Source organism: Tachypleus tridentatus, chromosome 8 (assembly GCF_004210375.1).
Source record: "Tachypleus tridentatus isolate NWPU-2018 chromosome 8, ASM421037v1, whole genome shotgun sequence".
Taxonomy (NCBI): domain Eukaryota; kingdom Metazoa; phylum Arthropoda; class Merostomata; order Xiphosura; family Limulidae; genus Tachypleus; species Tachypleus tridentatus.
Window position 1 is genome coordinate 82,184,935 of NC_134832.1, and position 22,121 is coordinate 82,207,055.

The 22,121-nt window shown below is 32.2% G+C and overlaps 1 long non-coding RNA gene across 2 annotated transcripts; it reads right to left on the reverse strand.

The window, feature by feature from the left end:
• Window positions 1-4,408: 4,408 nt before the first annotated feature.
• On the reverse strand, window positions 4,409-21,786 carry LOC143224198 (uncharacterized). 2 transcript variants are annotated; one of them, XR_013013261.1, is made up of 3 exons: window positions 21,141-21,384; window positions 18,150-18,280; window positions 4,409-6,413 (listed from the first exon to the last, which is right to left on the reverse strand). It is a non-coding gene; the product is annotated as an uncharacterized LOC143224198 (long non-coding RNA). The 2 variants fall into 2 exon arrangements; XR_013013262.1 differs by lacking the exon at window positions 4,409-6,413 and having other exon boundaries at window positions 17,258-18,280; window positions 21,141-21,234; window positions 21,354-21,786.
• Between the last annotated feature and the right edge of the window lie 335 nt (window positions 21,787-22,121).

A 22,121-nucleotide genomic window follows, 5' to 3' on the forward strand; every position in this document is an offset into this window, starting at 1 on the left:
CGTGTTTTCGGCATATAAAATGCACCCCTATTTTCAAGGCTATTTCAGGGAGAAAAAAATATTGTTCACAGTTATTTATTTATTTGTTCAACATCAGCATAATCTTTTATTATTCTTTAGAATGCTTTTTGAGTAGTGTCCATAATAAAATAAAATATGGTTGTTTCATACATTTGCATCAAAACATTGTCCATTAGTTATGAAATTTTTCAAAATCTTTTGCATCATTGAAAACAAGTCCTGAAAGTTCACTTTCACCTGAGTCACTACTTTCCTCAAACAGGGTATCATCTTCACTACCATCAAGGGAATTTCTTATGCCATCTTGGTGTGTACACTCTCCTTATATTTTGAACTCACATCAGCTGACCGTATAGAGCTTTGTGCTCATAATTACTATCTTTTTTTTCTTCAGAAAACTCAAATTTGTTAATTTCTTAATTCTAACTCTGTAGGGGATCAATCAGTTTGACAAACTTCATAATCATCATAAAACTTTAAGAGGTCCAAAAATGCAAAATATTGCTATATCCTTTTAAATATTTAACACAAAGTTCCAAAGTACTTCTAACAGTTTATGACATTTTCAAATCTCTTTCTTATGTTTATTTTATGTTATCAGCTGAAGTAGAAATCTGTCATACATGAAGGAATTAATCATCACTTCTGCTATTAGATTGTTTAGATGGTGTTGTAATATGACACTTTCAGTAACATACAAGTACTTGTAATGAAATTACCAGAACTTTACCCCAGAGTTTATCATAATCCTGGGTTCTAGAACACAGCGAGATAGAATTTATCAGCTTGTTTATAGTTCAGTGATTTAAATGAGAATTGGTTAATGTAATAAAATTGAAAAAAAATGTTTATTATATGGCTTTGTATGATATCTGGGTGGATCTAATAAATTTGGTATTTGAATGTTCTCGTCCAGGGTAGTCAGAATTAAGCACTATATGTACAGTGTATGTACTTATTCACATATCTAAGTATTGTTATTTACTTATAAGTGCTTCTATGTTTAGGTATTTTTCTTGAAACATAGAACAATAAATAAAAAACATAGAAAATGATTTCTGGTACATATCACATTATAAAAACTGATGTGTATTAGTTGCTAATCCTTTTTATACTCTCAAGTGGAAGAGGAAAAGAAATTAATTTCTGTAGATTTCAAAGATGCATTTTAGAAAAACCAAAAAAATTATGAAATTACTATACTGGTATACAAAAAAACCACTGCAATTCATCTGGCTTTCTAACTGAGCTATATATGGTTAAAAAATTTCATTTATGTTCATAGCAATAACTTAGTCAGTATACTTCAAAATTTCTAGTCATATTACACATTTCTCCTTCAGACCAATTGCAAACAAATATCAGATTTACATAATTTGGAATTTGCTCATAAACTTAAAAATACTTGGTGTGAGAAGATATGAGGTTCCATAGGAATGGAGTAGTAGATGAGGCTACCCTGGTAAATTTCAAGACATCATTATATCTCAGCAAAACAACATAACAGGTTCTTATTTTATATTCTAGCTCATAAATGTGTGAAATTTCAGTTTTGAATTTTTTAACCATAACAAATGTCATGTGACAGGTGTAATAAAATATAAACTGAACAATAAGACATTTCATATGGCATACAACAAACATCTTTAGCATTTTAAAATATTTTTTTGAATTAAAAATTAAAACATATATTAAAATGTGATTTATAAACTACATTGTGATGTCACATCCATTGACCTAATATTATAATAAAGTTTCTTGATTAGATTTTGAAGGTAACTAAAACATTGTTACATACACAGTTTGGTTTCTTTGATCTTTCTGTAAGGAGAGGATTATTACCTAAATTAGGTCAAATTGCTAAAATAAAGATATTTCTATCATTTTGTAACATATCTTGCTTCTAGTTTGCTTTAAAAAAAGGCAAAATAAAGACCATTGTAAGTTTGATTAGGTGCTTTCCAAAGTTAAGAATATAAGCTATATTTTAAAGACAATAATAGTGTTTCCAAAAGCCCTTTCCATTTTCTCCATCTTGAAATTCAGATACAAAAATATCAGCTGTTGACATTACCAATCTACGTCAACTGAACAGTCTTTCAGATGAACCCCTATGGCAAACACAGATAATTGCAATTTAAATTGGAAAGATGTGAAAATGACTAGGCATGTATCTTCCACTAATCTAAAATAACTGAAATTTCTTGGAAACTGTTTTAGACACATACAGGATGTTTACACGTACTTCAGTTTTTCTCCTCTTGTCTCCTGTTTTAAAAATGAGTTTTAATTCTTATTCCTGATTTTCCTTTGTCTTTAAAGAAACAAAATGTGGATGATACTTTTATTAAAGCTGCCTTTTTCCAGAATTTTAAGAGATGACCATCTTTTCCTTTTACTGGACCTGGAGACCAGAGTCAATTAAAGACACTGTGGCCACATACATGGTTTCCAGCAAGAATGATGTTGATATCTTAGATATATGATCCTGTCTAAAATGAGGATCCATAAATGAACACATCCAAATCTTTTTATAACTTTAAAAGAATATTGAGACTAAATATTCTGATATGGAATGCTTGAGCATCTTAAACAATTCCTGGTCAATCTCAGCATTCACTTTTGAATATCTTAATGTAAATGCTACACAAGTGTATTCTGGTACAAACAAGGTGTGGTCTTCCACTGGTATGTCTGTATATTATTACACTGTATATGGTGCCACATCCTATTGATTCATTGTGGATACTTCCTGAAGGGGGCTTAATAGGTAACTTTTGCTTTGGTCATCCCTTTACCATTTCAGTCCTGTTTTTTAGCTGTATGTTAATATAATTTAACATTTTCCTGGTCTGAACATGTATTTCTGACAGATACACTTCCAACACATTCTTTAGTGCACCTTTTCTTACCTAATCTCAAAATGATGGTTGAATACAGAGGGATTCAGCTGTGCTAGGAGGGTGTTACACTCCTATTAGTGGAGGATTTTCACATACTTATTAGTATGCAACATGCAGAAACAAGAGCTTAGGTTAAAGCTTTGAAACTAGTAGGGTGTGAAAACATTTACATAAAGTTGGTGGTACTGAATCAGATAGCTATGTGTGAATAGTTTTGTATTTGTCAGCAATACAATTTCAGTGTATTTGAGCAAATTGGAAAAATGCTTATGTCAAGATGAAATTCAAGTACTTCAAATTCAAAGGTATTTGATGCTCTATAGTTTAGCACTGTTGAAGTATTTTGGGTTTCCTGGTGCTATAGAAAATAGCTGAGCAAAACTTCACAAAAATAAGAACTTGTGTAAGTTGAATAAAATACATGTCAAATATGCAGGAGGGGTGGAATGAACATGTCTTTGCGCATATGCTGGCATTATGTGAAGGTCAACTTGCAGAAAGGAATTGGTAGTTTTATCTTTAATGTTGTAAACTTAACATTTTTAATGTTTTATGTTGTTGGATGGGGTAGTTGAACTGTGTTAAATTCATGTAAATGACTTATTTATCACAAATGTGCTTTTGTTAAAATGGTTGTGTATGTTGTTTGAAAAATATTTGTTTTACATCATTTAATTAGAGATATAGTATAGGTTTTGAATGTTGAAATATGTGTATCTTACTATGGTTTTTGCATCATGCTAAACTTATATCATGAGCTAGTTAATAGAGTCTTCTCTATCCACTATTAGTCCTATCATGTATTTTTTTCAAACTATAATAGATTATCATTTGACATTAAATGCAAATTTTTAGTAGTCTTTTGTCAAAATACTAGATATTGCCTGTTGTTACTCAATAAATCTGATGACCAATGATGCAAATGACCCCCAAATAAAACATATTTAATCAAAACTTGATTTAATCAAAAACACTAGAAGTTTAAATATGTAAAATGATATATACAAATAATTTTATGATAGTTACCTAATTGAGATTTTCATCAATTTCATTCATGAAACCTAAAAGGCCTCATTTAGTTAATCTGATATTATTGTTTGTTCAAACAGTTAAAATGTTGTAATACATTTTGATTCTAAATATATGTTTACTGTGGTGAGTAATAGACAACTAAAAACGTTGTATGTATGATAGATAGTTAATGATAAAAAAAATCAAGCTTTATTTCTTTAGTATTTGACCTTGTCTAGCATTACTAGTGAAAGGTAAAATTCCATGAAACAATTATAATTTAATGACAGGTGGTAAATTCAGTGATATATTGGCTTGTATTTATTTTCAATCTTAGAACACAAAGGTTAAGATTGTTTACTTTTGCTATATGTATATACATGGTTGTTATAAGATAACTTGTGTTATATTAGCTGCTATTACAGTAGTTTTACTAGTTGTTGATTTTGTTGACGTTTCTGAATCAGGTATTATTATGAAAGACACTTTTATTAAAGTCTACTCATAACACCATAAAATTAACAAAAATTGACTACTAAATCTTACTGTAAAGTTTGCCTTAAAACTTCTTTCACAGTTAAAAAGAGAAAAATACATGTGCATAAATAAGACATAGGCTAAACATTTTCAAAAAAAGGTTTTCATGATGTGAAATCATTTTCAAATTTGTTTTAACTTCCCCATTTCCTGATCCTAGCTGTAAGTTAATCTAGTATTGGTGTTGTAAATCATACAATGCAAAACTAGTTTCTTGTTTGTTTTATGATATGCCTTAATATTTTGTATAAAATCTATAAAATAAAGTGTTAACTTTGTCTTTTACTGAAGTAAATTTAACATTTTTAATTTTTTTTGGAAGGAGGTTGAATGAAATTAATACAGTTAATCTTGTATTTGTGTTATAAATGAAGTAATGCAAAATTAGTTTCTTGTTTGTGTTATCTTATTATATGCTTTAATATTTCATATAAAATATTTTGACATGATACTAATAGGATCGAAAGAGTAGTTGCTTACCAGCTCAGTTTTTAACACATATCTCTGTAAAACACTTACAGATATTTTAAGAAAATATTTTTAATGATAACCTTCCAAGTGTATTCATTTAATTGTTATGTCATTAATCTTAGAAAAGATAAGTTCTTAATTTGTAAGAGTATTAAATTAATGGTTTCATAAAAAAAGTGAGTTTTGAAATAAAGGTTGCCCTGTGAGAGTTGTTTTTTAAACTATCAAATCAACTATAATAAAAGAAAAAATTACAGTGTTTTAAGACAAATGGTTGCATATTTTAGTGTATTTGGATTTTAGGTCATTTGACTTTTATATAAATGAACAGAAATGAAAATCAGTCATAAATTACACATGTTCCATGAAAAAGTTCTGCAGCATGTTTGTACAGAATAATTCACTTTAAAAGGATGTTATATTATTTGTAACATAGAGTAAGTTAGTTTTAAGGGGATGATTGTTAAATTTAAGAATTGTGTATGTAATATAAAATTCTAATCTTAATGAACTTCTTTAGTACTGTAAATGTATTCATACCACAGCACTCACCCCAGTGTGCTAGTTTATGTTGTTAAACAACATTATATCATACTCTTCCACCAGTTGGAAGATGGTGCAACTCCATGGTGCAGTATTCCATTCAACAATGTTTTGTGTTTAAACCAAAGTCTTAATCTTTTCACAGCACTACACTGTCTAGACTTATAATTTTTCTGAAGTCTTTTGTCAAACTGAATCTTTTTCACTACATCTAAATTTCAGTTGAACTTTGTAATAAGTTGTTATTTATCTTCAGTTTGATTTCTTCAAGTAAAAGGAAGATAAAATATAATTTTATAGTTACTATTGAATATTAATTCCGCTACCCACATATCCAAAGCACCTTCACCCCTCAAGCTCCAGATATGTCTCAACAAAAGTCCTTATCTTTTACTTCAATATCAAATAGATGAACTCTTAAGTTGAGCAATATTACTGCTATTGTTCATGAAGTAGTTGGCTCTGTTCTACATTTTCCATCTTAGAGCCAGGAATTATGGCCCTTTGCTTTTCTAAGTTTTCCTCTCAAGTTGTTGTGTCTTTGGAAGATTTTGTTCAGCATTTCCAACAGCTTGCTTTTACTTGTTATTCAGATGAGTATCAGGTAACTTTACCTTCATACTTCATCACCTTGATAACTCAGATATGTGATATTCTTTCTCTTACTGTAGTTGCTTCTGCAGATTCATGGATGAACTTACTGCATTCGTCTCAAACATTCTGACATTTTTCTGTTTCCATACAAGGTATCCAGATTTATGAAGCTTCTTTTCTGTGGCATCTTCATGTTAAATCTTATTTGCAACATTCTCCTCAACCTTGAAATTTCTACTGCATGGCCTGTCAATGTAATTCTTCTTCTCTAGTGCTCAAGTTTTATGAATATAGGAAGGAGACCTGTAGTTAGTACAACAGTTCGTTGGTCGGCTGGAAATATCATATATAACGTTGATTATATTAATAAATGATATAGCATTAATAATTGATGTACTATTTTAACAAATACTTTGATACATTTCCACCTAATATATTTTGCAGCTGGAAATATTATATCTAAAGGTAAATACATGAATAAATGATGTAATTTTAACAACCTTAATATATTATTTGAACAGATACCTTAATATGTATATGAATCTTCACTCACTTAGTTCTCTGTTTCTCTAACGTGATGTATATCTGATTCTTCTGCCAGTTATTCCAGTGTTTCTCAAGCTTGTTGTGTATCTGATTCTTCTGTCACTTATTCCAGTGTTTCTTTAGTTTGTTGTGTATGTGATTCTTCTGTCAGTTATTCCAGTGTTTCTCTAGTTTGATGTGTATCTGGTTCTTTTGTCTCTTAATCCAGTGTTGCTCTAGCTTGATATATACCTGATTCTTCTGTAACTTATTCCAGTGTTGCTCTAGCTTGATATATACCTGATTCTTCTGTCACTTATTCCAGTGTTGCTCTAGCTTGATATATACCTGATTCTTCTGTCACTTATTCCAGTGTTGCTCTAGCTTGTTTTGTATCTGATTCTTATGTTAAATATTTCAGTTTCTCTCTTGCTTGTTGTGTATCTGATTCTTCTATCACTTATACTAATGTTGCCTTAGCTTGTTGTGTATCTGATTCTTCTGTCACTTATTCCATTGTTGCTCTAGCTTGTTTTGTATCTGATTCTTATCTTACATATTCCAGTGTCTCTCTCGCTTGTTGTGTATGTGCTTCTTCTGTCACTTATTCCAGTGTTTCTCTAGTTTGATGTATATCTGGTTCTTCTGTCAGTTATTCCAGTGTTTCCCTAGCTTGTTGTGTATCTGATTCTTCTGTCACTTATACTAATGTTGCTCTAGCTTGTTGTGTATTTGATTCTTATGTCACTTATACTAATGTTGCTCTAGCTTGTTGTGTATCTGATTCTTCAGTCACTTATACTAATGTTGCTCTAGTTTGTTGTGTATCTGATTCTTATGTCACTTATTCCAGTGTTTCTCTAGCTTCTTGTAAATCAAATTCTTTGTCACTTATCCAGTGTTGCTCTAGCTTGATGTATAGCTGATTCTTCCATTACTTCTGTGCTGTTTTAGGTTGATATTTATCTCTTTCGTCTATCACTTGGCACTTTGTTGCTATAGCTAAAATGTTTCAGCTTTCTACCACTTTGTCTTGTGATATTCTAGTTCTTTGTGTGGCTTCATCTATTACTTGTTTTTATGTTGTTTTGATTCAATACTGTTTTGTTTTCTTTCAGTTAGTATTGTGTTCCTTTGATTCGACAATTATCTGCATATTTTCTCACATGTATGAATTACTCCTGCATCCATATGGATCTGCCTCTTGTGTCAATTTATAATGTGTTGGTTTGCCTGAAACATGACCAGCTTTTCTATAACTTAATATTATGTTCTTCTAAATGAGCCAGGTGGTCAGGACACTTGACTCGGAATTTACGTGCAGCTTGTTTGAACCCCTTACCGAACATGCTCCCCCCTTTCAGCCGTAGAATCTTTATAATGTAACGCCCAAATGCAATTTTCATTATTTAGGAGTATTCCGAGAGTTGACAGTGGTTGTTGTACACTAACTACCTTCTCTTTACTCTGTCACTTCAAAACTAGAGATAACTAGTAGAGATAGCTCTCGAGCAGCTTTGTGAGAAATTTTAAAAATAAAAGAAACAAAACTTGTTTTAAATTAATTTGCTTCTTTTTTAATGTTATATACCCCCCTTCAGTGAACCACCAGTGAGGTTGGTGGCTTGTAACGCTAGAAGTAATGTTTCGATGCCCGTGGTGAGCACAACTCTTTGTGTTACGTTATATTTAAAAACAAACAAATTATTTGATATTTTGGTATCGTATAAAAAATACTTCAGGACTGATCCATGTTTTCTTTCTTTGCTCTCATATAAGCATATAGGACGGGTTTTGTTTATATCTTCCCCACAAATTGTCTGTCTTCATGTATAGAGAATACACTTTCTTAGAATCGTCTGTTTTTAACATACCTATACACTCTTTCCTTTTATTATTTTTATTACCTTGTTTACAGTACCGTACCTTGTGGTAACTTGATATTATTATTTTTATCACCTTGTTTACAGTACCGTACCTTGTGGTAACTTGATATTATTATTTTTATTACCTTGTTTACAGTACCGTACCTTGTGGTAACTTGATATTATTATTTTTATTACCTTGTTTACAGTACCGTATCTTTTGGTAACTTGATATTATTATTTTTATTACCTTGTTTACAGTACCGTATCTTTTGGTAACTTGATATTATTATTTTTATTACCTTGTTTACAGTACCGTACCTTGTGGTAACTTGATATTATTATTTTTATTACCTTGTTTACAGTACCGTATCTTTTGGTAACTTGATATTATTATTTTTATTACCTTGTTTACAGTACCGTATCTTGTGGTAACTTGATATTATTATTTTTATTACCTTGTTTACAGTACCATATCTTGTGGGAACTTGATATTATTATTTAATTTTATTTGTTTGTTTTTAAATATCCTTAAGGTATTGAATAAATCAGGTTAAAATTACTTCAGATTGTTAGTATATTTAATTAACTTCCTAAGAGCGCCAACCAACTAGTAATACCGAATAGGTTGATTATTTTTTAAATTAAATACTATCTTAATTTATTCTGTTTATGGAGTAGATTGAGACATCAAGACCTTAAAGATAGTTGGAGCAATTCGCATAACCCAAAGATAAGTTGAACCACTCTTTTCAGTTCGAAAATGTATTAATGAACTATGTTAGACTAATTGTTCCCAAAAATCTGAAAGAGAGAGTTATATATAACTATTGGCATCACTGTAGGAGTACAAAGAGGCAAAAATTACCTAGGCGCCTAGGTCAAACCCTCTGAAGCATTTACATTTTAGCCAATTTAAACCTTAACTGATGCATCTCTGTAATGTACATTTAAAATTAAAAAAAAAGGAGGACTAGTCGCCTAGCTCTTAAATTATTAATTAACAGTTGCTTCCATTGAGTGTATGCATAAAATAGAGCTGAAAGACACTCTCCTAGCGTAGATCTCACATTATCCTTCCTGCCCTGCTGTTACTTCGCCCATATTATACCCTGAAATTTTCTACTACAAAGTTTACTTTTACTTGTGACAAAAATCGTTTATTTGTTTTGAATTTCGCGCAAGGCTACAAGAGGGCTGTCTGCGCTAGCAGTCCCTATTTTAGCAATGTAAGGCTAGAGGTAACATAAAATATGCAGGTACAATTAACTGATTCCACCCAATATATCAAACTACATTTACTACTTCCAATAAACAATTATTTTAAATGCCTAATGATTATAGTCTATGTGCACCCTTAAACGAGAGTACACAATATAAATCTCAAGGTAACATTTTGTTACCGTACCACACTCCATTTTTTTCCCTGAAATAATTATTTTGTGAACTACTTACTTTTTCAGGTAATCTGCTCATGCTAAGGCTAATTGCGTTGAGGGCCAATTATCTGCAAATGAAGCTTACATTAAGACGTATTATACGGATAAAACGTATTCACTCAAAAGCCTGTATATGCTTGACTTAAATCATAGCCCCGTAGGAACCTTGGTTGTGATAGTTAAATTTTTAAAAACTCATTCTTACTTTTTTGATGCAGGTACAGGAAAAGATTAATTTTATGGAGCTCTGTCCATCCAAGCAAACATTCCAACCCATTTTAATGGAATATAATATTCAAAATTTTAATTTTTGTAACTCTCAAAAATTTGGTCCCTCTCAAAATGTACTTTTATCTTTTGATATACTGTATCCTAAAATAGAACCATCACTAATAGACTTCAACTTTATTATGTTACATGTGTGTCTCAACTCTACATTAGTGTCTTTGAATGTTACAACAGGATTTAAAGCTTCTCATCAGTCAATTAAAATGACATCTGTTACCATTTTTTCTTAAACTACTAAGGAAACAGATGTTATGTTTATTGGGATTGGCGATATGTCCAATCAAACTTTTAATAATATTTTTAGCCGCAGCTTAGCGGCTCATTAGAATGTTATTTTTCAAATACAAACTTTTAGCTCATAGATATATCGCTTGACCGGTTACAGATTTAATTATAACCGCAGCTATTGTCTAGTCTTACATTGCTAAACAAGGGACGGCTAGTGCAGATAGACTCCCCAGTGGCTCAGCGGTATGTCTACGGACTTACAACGCTAAAAACCGGGTTTCGATACCCGTGTTGGGCAGAGCACAGATAGCCATTGCGTAGCTTTGTACTTAATTCAAAACAACAACAGCGCAGATAGCTCTCGAGTAGCTTTGCGCAAAAAACAAATAAACAGTATATATTTTTGGTTCGCTACGGTTGGTATATTATAAACCGCGGAAGCTGTGATTATGATTAACGATAATTAATCAGAAAACTCAGATATTCGACCAGGAACATTTATAGGTTTTGCACATTACGAACCGTTTAACTTCTACAGATTAACATCAGACGTTAGTATTTTCACGAAGACATTGTACAACTTCAACAGTGAAACACTCACATGTGATCACAGAAGAGCTAGTTAACTCCTCGTTATGTAAATTTTTCCTATATCAACTGAAAATTAATTTGCTCGTCGTAAACTCTCGTAATATATCAAGGAAGTTCTGGAACACATGAAAAACTCAATATTGTTTGTAAGCTTTCAAAACTTTTGTATATAAATCATTCTTTGTAATAATTGTTATTATAATTGTATTATTGTTTATATATTAAATATATTTGCATTAAAAAAGAAAATTGTGTGTATCAATCTTATTGGCAAAATCATACATTTGATACATCTATACTTTTAATTAAGTTCTAAATTAAAATTAAAGTATAATTCAGTTTCAGGCTGTTTGAAATTATAATACGTAAGATAATAAATTGGGAGCTTGTGTCAAAGATTTGAATCAAAAATAAAATTCATTCTAAATTAAAATCTTGATTCAATTTATATTTATCAGAGTTAACAAGATTTAATCATGTCTGATTATCAAGATTTTTTTAATTACTCTCTCTCAAACAATTAGAAAGATATAACAAATGTGAAGTGCTCGAAATTGCCCTAGTTGTAGAATTGGAGGTTAGGAAATCAATGAGAAAAATGAAGGAAGAGAACGTATTACTGAAATACTAGTCAACGATAATTTGTTGTGTGAAAAAGCCTTAGGGGAATACTTTAGTGTCCCTACTAGCCAATCGTGGTTTATTGATAAAGTTAAGTTAGAGATCCAACTAAAACTCAAACGAATCGAACTCTTACCAAAATTGAAAGAAAAAATAAACATATTAAGGCCGAACAATCATGTATGAAAGCCATAAAGGAGCAAGCTCGTATCGAAGCCAAGAAAGAAATTAGGCTGAAAGAGATGGAAATTAAACTTAACTAAGATCGACCAAAGTAAAATGACAACTTTGGACTTAATTAATATGTTAAAGTATTCAGTACAAATAAAGTTATAAATATTTCTAACATTTTGCGAATTTTCCTCAAACGATGAAATGGCTCACTGAATGATGGTAATTATTATTACAATACGCTTTAGCTCGTAAAGCACAAGAAGCTGATGTCACATTCTCTCTATAAGAGTGCACGAATTATGATAAAGTTAGAGCAGCTATCCGAAGGCTTATCACCAAATATTTTGAGGTTATCACAAGCACGATAATCAAAGTTAAATGGAATTTATGTTTTTCAATTTCGCACAAAGTTACTCGAGGGCTATATATGCTAGCCGTCCCTAATTTAGCAGTGTAAGATTAGAGGGAAGGCAGCTAGTCATCACTTCTCCCACCGCCAACTCTTGGGCTACTCTTTTACCAACGAACAGTGGGATTGACCGTAACACTATAACGCCCCCACGGCTGGGAGGGCGAGCATGTTTGGCGCGACAGGGATGCGAAACAGCGACCCTCAGATTACGAATTGCACGCTTTAACACGCTTGGCCATGCCGGGCCATAAATGAAATTTACTCCCCCCGACAAAAGAAAGATTTATTTTGATCAATGGTATAATTATATCCATATTAGCAACATTTTCGACAAACTAAGACAGTCATGTTTAATTGAAGAATTTAAACGTTGTACAAGTGACATCCTCAGAACTTATTTATATGAAAAGAAAGTTGAAATACTACAGGAAGTATTCATTCTTTCTGGCGAATACACTTTAACACATAAAACCACTTTTCATGGAAACAACTTTCTGCCATCTCAGCAAAAACCTGTATCTGTTCAATCCACTAAACTTGAAAATTCTTCTAAAAATTCAGCTCTTCTTGTACGAAATCTTCTGACAGTCAGGATAAAACTTCATCAAAACCATTAAAACCTGCCATTTTTGTTAAAAAAACAACCTGTTCATGTTATGTCCGATTGTTGGTTGAAGAAGAAATAGAGGGAACATCCAGTGTGTTGGTGTCCACATGTGAACGTAGCTTCACCAGATCACCCGATATTTTTGATTTGGTTACTGATACAAAGGCTGATATAGTTAGAGAAGAATTTAGACCTATTGTGTCTGATCGTTCTGTGTATTTGATAAATGGCACTGCTAATCCCATATCCATAGTATTCTACGTGGTGCTAGGGCGACACAATCATTATTGTTAGAAAACATATTTTTGCCTTTACTTTCGAGTTCTGCCACTAGTGAGTCTGTTATTACTCAGGGTATTGAGAGTGGGTTTGTTAATTTTTCTATTCATAACATCTGTTTAACATCAAACCTAGTTTCAGGACCAGTTATTGTTGTAGTAAGACCTACTCTTTCATTTAAGGGTGTATCATTATTGTTGGGAAACGATTTGGCTGGGGGAAGTCGTTGCTGAACCCAAAATGGTTAGCAAGCTGATCATTATTTCATATAAGGACGATGCTGTTATTGGGAAGAATCTTAATGTGTTCCCCTCGTGTACTGTGACTCTAGCTCAGGTTAAGAACTTAAGCCAAAAACAAGTGATAAACGCGTATTCAGAGGATGATATTGTAGATTTGTCTCAGTCATTTTTTAGATCCAACTGGGATCTTGTGAATAATTTTTCTACTGACAATTTCTTGCTGATTAACAGTGAGAGACGTGAGGGATCTGGTTCGTCTGGTGAAGTTCCGTTTGCTAGAAGAAAACTGATGATCGAGCAAGAAAAGGATCTGCAGATCTCTTCAATATTTAAATATTTGCTCGTATAAGATGAACTGAAGAAAGTTACCTCTTCAAAAATAAAAATGGCGTGTTCTTGACCAAATGAAGACCACCAAATGTACCAGCTTCAGAGGACTGGGCTATAGTTTATCAAATCGTTGTTCCCAAAGCATATTATTCTAAAATATTGAAAGGTGCCAATGAACTCCCAAAGGGAGGTCATTTAGGTATCAACAAGACATGTGACAAATTATTAGACATTTCTTTTGGCCAAAAATTAAACAAGATGTTTCTCAGTTTTGTAAAACTTGTAATACCTGTCAATTAGTTGGAAAACCTAGACGTAAAATTTCTGTTGCCCCTTTGAAAACCTAACTTAGCTTGTGAAGAACCCTGCATGCATGAGATTATTGATAGTGTTGAGCATTTATCAAAAATTTGATCAGAGAACCGATATTTGTTGACTATCATGTGTGCATTCACTCGATTCCCTGAAATTATCCTCTTGAGAAACATTTCAGCCAAAAACATTGGTTTACTTCTGTTGGCTTGCCCCAAAAAAAATCAGTCTGATCAGGAATCGAATTTTATGTTGTTTATTTTTTCAGTAAGTTGTTTATCAGCTCAGCACTAAGTAGATCAAATTTAATGTGTGTCATCCAAAATCGAAAGGTGCTCTTGAGAAATTCTATTCTACCTTGAAAAATATATGGTGTTGTCTTATTGTCTAAATAGGGAAAAGGATTGAGATGAAGTAATTAATTTATTATTATTTGCTGTTCGTGAGTCAGTTCAGGAATCGATAGGGTTTAACCAGTTTGAGTTGGTGTTTGGCCATTCAGTGCGTGGTCCTTTGAAATTACTGAAGCAACAATGGTTGGATGATGATCCAAAAGAAATTAATTTACTGAATTATGTTACCAGATTTCGGTTTAGACGTTTAGGTGCTTGTGAAATGGCTCGAGAAATTTTGAAGTTATCCCCAGGTAAAATGAAAAACACTTATTAACGCAAGGCTAATGATCGCAAGTTTCATCCTGGTGACATGGTCTTAGTATTGTTACCCATTTTGAAACATCCATTCAAAGTTAAATACCATGATCATCAAAATACTACCCAGTTGTGTCATATCAATATGTTGAAGTCCTGTCACATCCGAGATGCATCTGAAAACATTTTAGCCATTGTGTGTTCTTCTGATAGCGATGACAGTCTTTCTGATTCATACACCAGTAAATGTGGAAATTCTGGAGATGAACGCAACATCAAGCTGAGTAATTCTGATATTTTGGCTAATCTCAGTACAAAATTCGATCACTTCCCTCTTGAAGAGAAAAATTAGTTTGCTGGTTTATTGATTAAATACGCATGTATATTTCCAGACGTTCCTAATCAAACCAGTATCGCTGTTCATTATGTAGATATAGGTGATGCTTCTCAAGTGAAACAACATCCATATCATGTGAATCCCATCAAGGTCGATAAAATACAGAAAGAAATATCTTATATGCTGGAAAACAGCATTATAGAACTAGTAAAAGTGATTGGTTCCTAACTTTGATGATTCGGTTAGATTCTGTACAGACTTTTGCAAAGTAAATGTTTTAACAAAGACATATTCCTATCCCATTCCAAGAATGGAAGTTTGTAGTCATAAAATTGGCAAAGCCAGATATATAAAAAAATGTGACCTGCTGAAGAGATACTGGGTTGTTCCTCTAATTGAGAGAGCAAAATAAATCTCCGTTTTCGTTACTCCTGATGGATTATACCGGTACAATATAATGCCGTTTGGAATGAAAAATTTTCGAGCAGCTTTCCAGCTAAAAACGAATCCATGTTTCAACAATTTGTCAGATGTTATAAATTATGTTTATGATATTATAATTTACAGGATACCTGGGAAGTATATTTTGCTGACTCAGTGTACCAATAACAAACTTAGTGAATAAAAAATCAAAAGTTCAAGTGGTCTAAACATGCCAGTCTGATTTTGAAAAGGACAAATCTTTATTGTGCAATTACCCTGTACTAATGGCACCTGAATTTGGTAAGCCTCTCTCACTAGCTAATGATGCCAATGATTGTAGCGCTGGTGCTATTCTGTTACGATCAGACAGCAAAGGTATTAAACACCCTTTTTGTTATTTTTCTTGTAAATGTAATTGTCACAAAAAATTATTCTACTGTGAAAAATAAACCTTGGTTTTAGTGTTAGCTTTAGAAAATTTCAATGCGTACGTATCTGCATCACAACAACCTATTATTATTTACACTGATCATAACCTGTCGACATTTTTGAACCAAATGAAGCACAAAACAGAAGACTGTTAAATTAGATTTTAACACAAAAAGAGTATGATATGAAGATAATCTATGTCAAAGGGACTGATAATATCTGTGTTGATGCATTTTCATTTGCTATGTAGTTTCATTATCATAAGGTTATTTGTATTGATTGTGTTATATACTGTCATGATTATTGAAGTTGTACAATTATTTGATAATGTGTTATATTTAATATATTGTAAGCAATGTGTGTGTGTGTGTGTGTGTATAGTAACTTAATTCAAAATTACCGTTATACAATGTTTAACTCTTTAAGGAGGGAAGTGTGACAGATTTACTATTATATATATATATATATATATATATATTAGTTTAATATGGACGTTTGCTTCAGTTAAATATATATTTAGAAATGCGTGTAACTAATACTGTTAAATCTGTATTGTGAAATTCCTACCTGTTTCCTAAATTTATAGAAGATCCTCAAGTATAAGAATCAACAGTTGCCAGTACTGTTGCCAAATGAAATTTCTAGAAACTCGCCTGTCGATTATAAAAGGTAACTATCGCAACACGCGGAGAGATAGTATATATTGTTGGTTTGCTATAGCTGATATACTATAAACCTCGGAAGTTGTGATTGTGATTGACGCTTATTAATCAGAAAATTACAGATATATGACCAAACACTATTATATATTTCAAACATCACTAATCATTTCACTTCAGTGGATTGGTTGTTTGTTTGTTTTGGTTTTCGTGCAAAGTTATCTGCGTTAGCCGTTCCTAATTTTGCAGTGTGGGACTAGAGGAAAAATAGCTGGTCATCACCACTCACCGTCAAATCTTGGGCTACTCTTTTACCAACGAATAATGGGATTAACCGTCACATTATAACACCCCCACGGCTGAAAAGGGCGAACATGTTTGATGCGACGGCGATTCGAACCCGCGAGTCTCATATTACGAGTAGAGCGCCTTAACCACCTGGCCATGCCGTGCCTCAGTGGACTGACATCGGATGTTAGTGTTTTTACAAAGACATTATATAATTTCAGCAGTGAAAAACTCACATGTGATCAGCGAAGACCTACCTAGCTCTCCGTTGAATGAATTGTACCTATGTCGATTCAGGATTAATTTGTTCATTGCAAACTCCGAATAAGATACTAAGGAAGTTCTGAATTAGACAGAAGACTCGGTATCGTTTGTAAAACATTAATATATAAATCATTATTTGTAATAATTGCTATTATAGATTACATTATTATTTGTATTAAGAAAGAAAATTACGTATATTAATCTTTTTGGCAAACATCATAAATTTGATACATTCCTACACTTAATTTACTTCTAAATTTAAATTACAATTTAACTCAGTTTCAGACTATTTGAAATCATAATACATAACACAGGTCAGTAGAACAGTTTTTATTTGGTTTGTTTTGAATTTCGCGCAAAGCTACACGAGGACTATTTCCGCTGCCGTCCCTAATTTAAAGGTGTAAGACTAGAAGGCAGAAAGCTACTCATCACCACCCATCGCCAACTCTTGAATTACTCTTTTATCAACGAATAGTGGGATTGACCGTCACATTATAACGTCCCCACGGCTAAAAGGGGAGAGCATGTTAGGTGTGACAGGGGTCAGGAGAAGGTTACAAAAAGATTTCAGAGTCACTTGTTGTCACTTTGAGTGCTTCATACCATTCAGTCACTATTCAGAACAGGCCAACCTTCCAAACTAAATAGTTGGACAAGTAGGAAACTGATTACAAACACAACTGTGAATACAACATTGACTTTAAATAATTTACAAAGGTCCATGTCTGAGATAGGAGTCAGTGTTATGCAACGACAATATCTAGATCCCTAGAAAAACCTAGACTGCATGGGCGAGTAGCAGGAAAGAAGCCATTATAGAAAAGTAATATTCTTAAATCTCCTACAAAGTTTCCGAAAAAGCAAGTAAATGATATTGGAGATATGTGGCATAAGATTTTTCTGGTCAGGTGAGGCAAAAATTGAGCTTTCTGGTTTGGTCTCAAGTGGCACAACAGAATGTCTTTGGACTCACACTGCAAGAAACCGAATTTCAATACCCGCGGTGCTCAGAGTACAAATAGTCCATTAGGTAGCTTCGTGCTTAATTCCAAACAAACAAACAAAAGTTTTCTAGTTTAAATTCAAAGCGTTACGTCTCGCACAAGTTCAACGCAGTTAGTCACCCAGTCAATGCCATCCCAACTATCCACACAATGGTAGCAGTATCATCAGTAGGGAAAGAAAGCTTGTCAGGGTGGAGAAGAAGCTGGCTGGTTCAAAGTTCAGGCGAATCCTAGAGAAAAACCTGCTTGAGTCAGCTAAGAATCTTAATCTGGATAGAAAATTCACATTTTAGCAACACAATAACCTTCAGCACAAAAACAAAGTCACAATGAATTATTACAAAGGTAAAAAGTGAAAGTCTTTGAGTGGCCAAGTCAAAGTCCTGACTTGAATCCTATTGAATTCATCAACATTCGCAAAAAATGTGTCAGAACTAGGGCTATTTTGATATGAATAAATGGACAATTATTGCGCCATCCCCTTGTACAAAGCTAGACCTATCCAAAAGGATTCAACAACTGACTTAGGGAGCTGAATACTTAAGCAATCACCAAATTTTAATTTATATATCTTCTTTGCAGGTTTTACTGACATTCAATTTCCTACACATATAACAGTGTTAAGTTTGATCATTAGAATTTTTAATAGAAACAAGATTATTAAAAACTGTTTATATTATGTGGATCTATTCAAAATATGACATTATTGGTAGGGAATAAGTACTTTTGCAAGGCACCATATGTGCCTACGAATGTAGTAACTCTCGTGGCTGTTTATAAAATATATCCTCAACACACGAATCGTGCCTAATCAAATATAGTGTATTTCAAAGGTCTACGTTAGTAAGTTTGTGTCATAATTATCTCGCAAAACCAAACAAAAGTCTTCCTGCACAAAGACATCCCTAATTTTCAACTGATGGGCAAGGAAAAAAGGTAACTAATCTACAGAACCCACCACTCACTCTTGGAGTACTCTTGTATGAGCGGCTCCTGGAGGGCAACATAGTTGGTTGTATGCGGAATTAGAACATTAGAAATTAGATTTCGATGCCCATGTGGGCAGAGCCCAGATAGTTCATTATATAGTTTTGTGTTTATTTATAAACAAATAAACAAGCTTGTCTGAAAGAACAGTGAGATGTAACTATCATTCTAAGTAGTGCTCCTACAGGTCCAAAGTACGATTTTGAGACAAGACGTGAACCATAAACTCTTCTGGAAAGTCTAGGTCTCTAAAAAAGTATCACATATCGGCATACAGACGAAGGAGTGTTATTAAACGAGGCTTAGCATGTCCTGATGGTTATGGATCGAAACCTTCCTCTTTACATGCTTACCATTTCATCTATGGAGACGTTATGACGGGAGAACTATTCCCACGCTGACCAGTTGCTTACACTGTGGTCGTTCAAATTTAGGAACAGCAGTATATAACCTTGGTAATTTTGCCATAAACAAAACAAACAACTAAATTTTCGTTGAATGAAGACCGCAAATATATATTATCAAATATATTTAGTTTCCGTGAATCAGTCTTTATTTTAATGTATAAATTTAAGTAATGTATTAATATATTAATATTATTAATATTATACTAATATTATTAATATTATACTAATATTATTAATATAATACTAATATATTAATATTATACTAATATATTAATATTATTAATATTATACTAATATATTAATATTAATATATATATATATGTCAACACATCGAAAACATATAATATACAATTAATTTACCAAGTTTCACTATTTAAGTAAACTAGCACTGTTACGTAACTGTTAATAAATAAATATTGTCAATCAAAGGACAACATTTTTACACTTAACAATGTGCAGTCTCTTTTCAGTTATATTTATTCCAAGTTGTCTGAATTTTTTCATCGCGTTTTGTATTTTACGGAATATTACAGCTTTGCTATAATTCACTGACGATGGAATCTATGTTGCGTCAAAATTTCTATTTGCATGTTTTAATTCTTACCATTACCCTCTCATTTTTGTTTTTATAAATCTGCGGTTTTTATACATGAATTAATTAGATTTTTGTTTAGTTTTGTAAAGCATTTATATATGATAATCTTGAAAATGTAAACCATGTAGAAGTGATTTTTTTTTAAGTTTTAATAATTTCATTCACTTCCAACTCGATCTGTCAGTATTATAGTAAATTTTTCTTGAAGTTGTTTGATTTGATTTTTAAATTCATAAAAAACACCAAACAACTTATTGGTTTACAGGAATAGCTACATAACTAGACGCATTCATACTTTTCTGAGATTGAATCCAACAGATTGACAAAGAAGTTAACTCTTTGGAGTCCTGAGACCAACAAAAAAACAGAGTAGTGTCGTGTCAATTATGCAGAATCATCTAGAAAGACGAACTGAGCTACAGTTATTCGATAAAAAAGGAAGATGGGAAAACTGAATTGATCATTAAAGTGTCTAGTGACAATCTTTGGAATTGTCTGAGACACTATACCAGGCAAAAGAAGTACCTGAAGAAGACAGACCAATGAACAGTGGAAACATATAGTATGTTCCACCAACAATATAAGCTTTTTTTTATGCTGCAAATCATTGTTATAAACCTACTCATTATTAGAAAAGGGCTTACTTTTTGTTGTCCTTTCAGACGAAATACAGTTTCTTAATTTTGGTTTTTGACGTATAAGCATCAGCCTATGTTAATTTTCGTTTTGTTGTTAAACGCAGAGCTACACCTGTGCTCTAACTGCTGCTGTTATCGAAACCCAAAACAGGATTTTAAGCTCACAGTCTTATCGATGAGCCAACTAGGAGCATGTGTTATTTACTCTCAACCCTTGAAATATCAACTATGGTCAGTTTCTAAATTATAAAATTAAATAAAGTTTTTATCTTTAAAACCTCTACTAGTATAATTAAAAACAGAAAGAAACAAAGTATTTTCTTTTTGATCTAGAAATATACATGAAAAACAAGAACCCTGAAACAACAATCATTGTCATACGAGATGGCGGTGTGTGACGCTCTCTTTCCCAGCTTATAGTACAAAATTAAAGCATAAAATATGGTATACGAAAGATTTTTACCTTCATTCGGGAAAAACTGGTAGCAGAAATTCCTTACTTATAACCTCATTTGGGCATAAATTGTACAGTCCCCCTCTGAAAATACTCCGTATGCCTACGACAGTAATAAATCATAAGGTTTAATTAGTCTATCGGTTATTTCAAAAGTAATTTTTGCTATTTAGACTTATTGTGTAAATCAATTTAAGTTTAATCATGTGGAAGACAACGTACTCATCAGTTGTAGTGACTTGTTCAGAACTGCTTGAATATGATTTTTGACGAAGGTTGTTATAGGTATAGGTGTAACTATGAGTTCATGGTGGCGTTTCACAATATTGCGTCCATTGGTTTCCTGTAGTCTAAACAACAAAGTAGCCTTCGCAACACTCCGTATTTTACGTTACGTCTTCAATAGGTGCTGCCATCGAGTGTTATAGAAGTTAATCTTATTTTCAAATCCAATAAAGTTGTGGTCTTTAGTTATTCCTATTAAAACTATTCCTGCGCTATCTCGTCAAATCACTGGGGAATATGTTACAGTTATTAGTCTTTAGGATAATTTATTTTTATATTTTAACTTCGTATTCTTTTTATGCAAGAAGCAGTTAACAAAACTCCTTTCAACTGCAGTTAATTCGTCAAAACTAACGACAATACTTAATCCTATATGTAAGTATACTCTTGCCTATGTGACTAATTAAGTGTAATTTAAAATGTTTATTTGTCTCTTATTTAAAAACAAGATCACTTAGGATTATTGGCTGTGTTCACCGCAGATAATAGAACGCTGGATTTTATTGTTATAAATTCATAGAGTTACTACCATCTAACCAGGAAATCATTTTTAAAATGTCACTTACAAATAATAATAATAATAACAATAATTATATTAAAATGGAAAATTAATATTTTTGTTCTATACTTTAAAATAACAATAAACATGTGGTGCACAATAGTTAGTGCATATTAGTCAATAATTGAAATAGTAAAATGTGATAT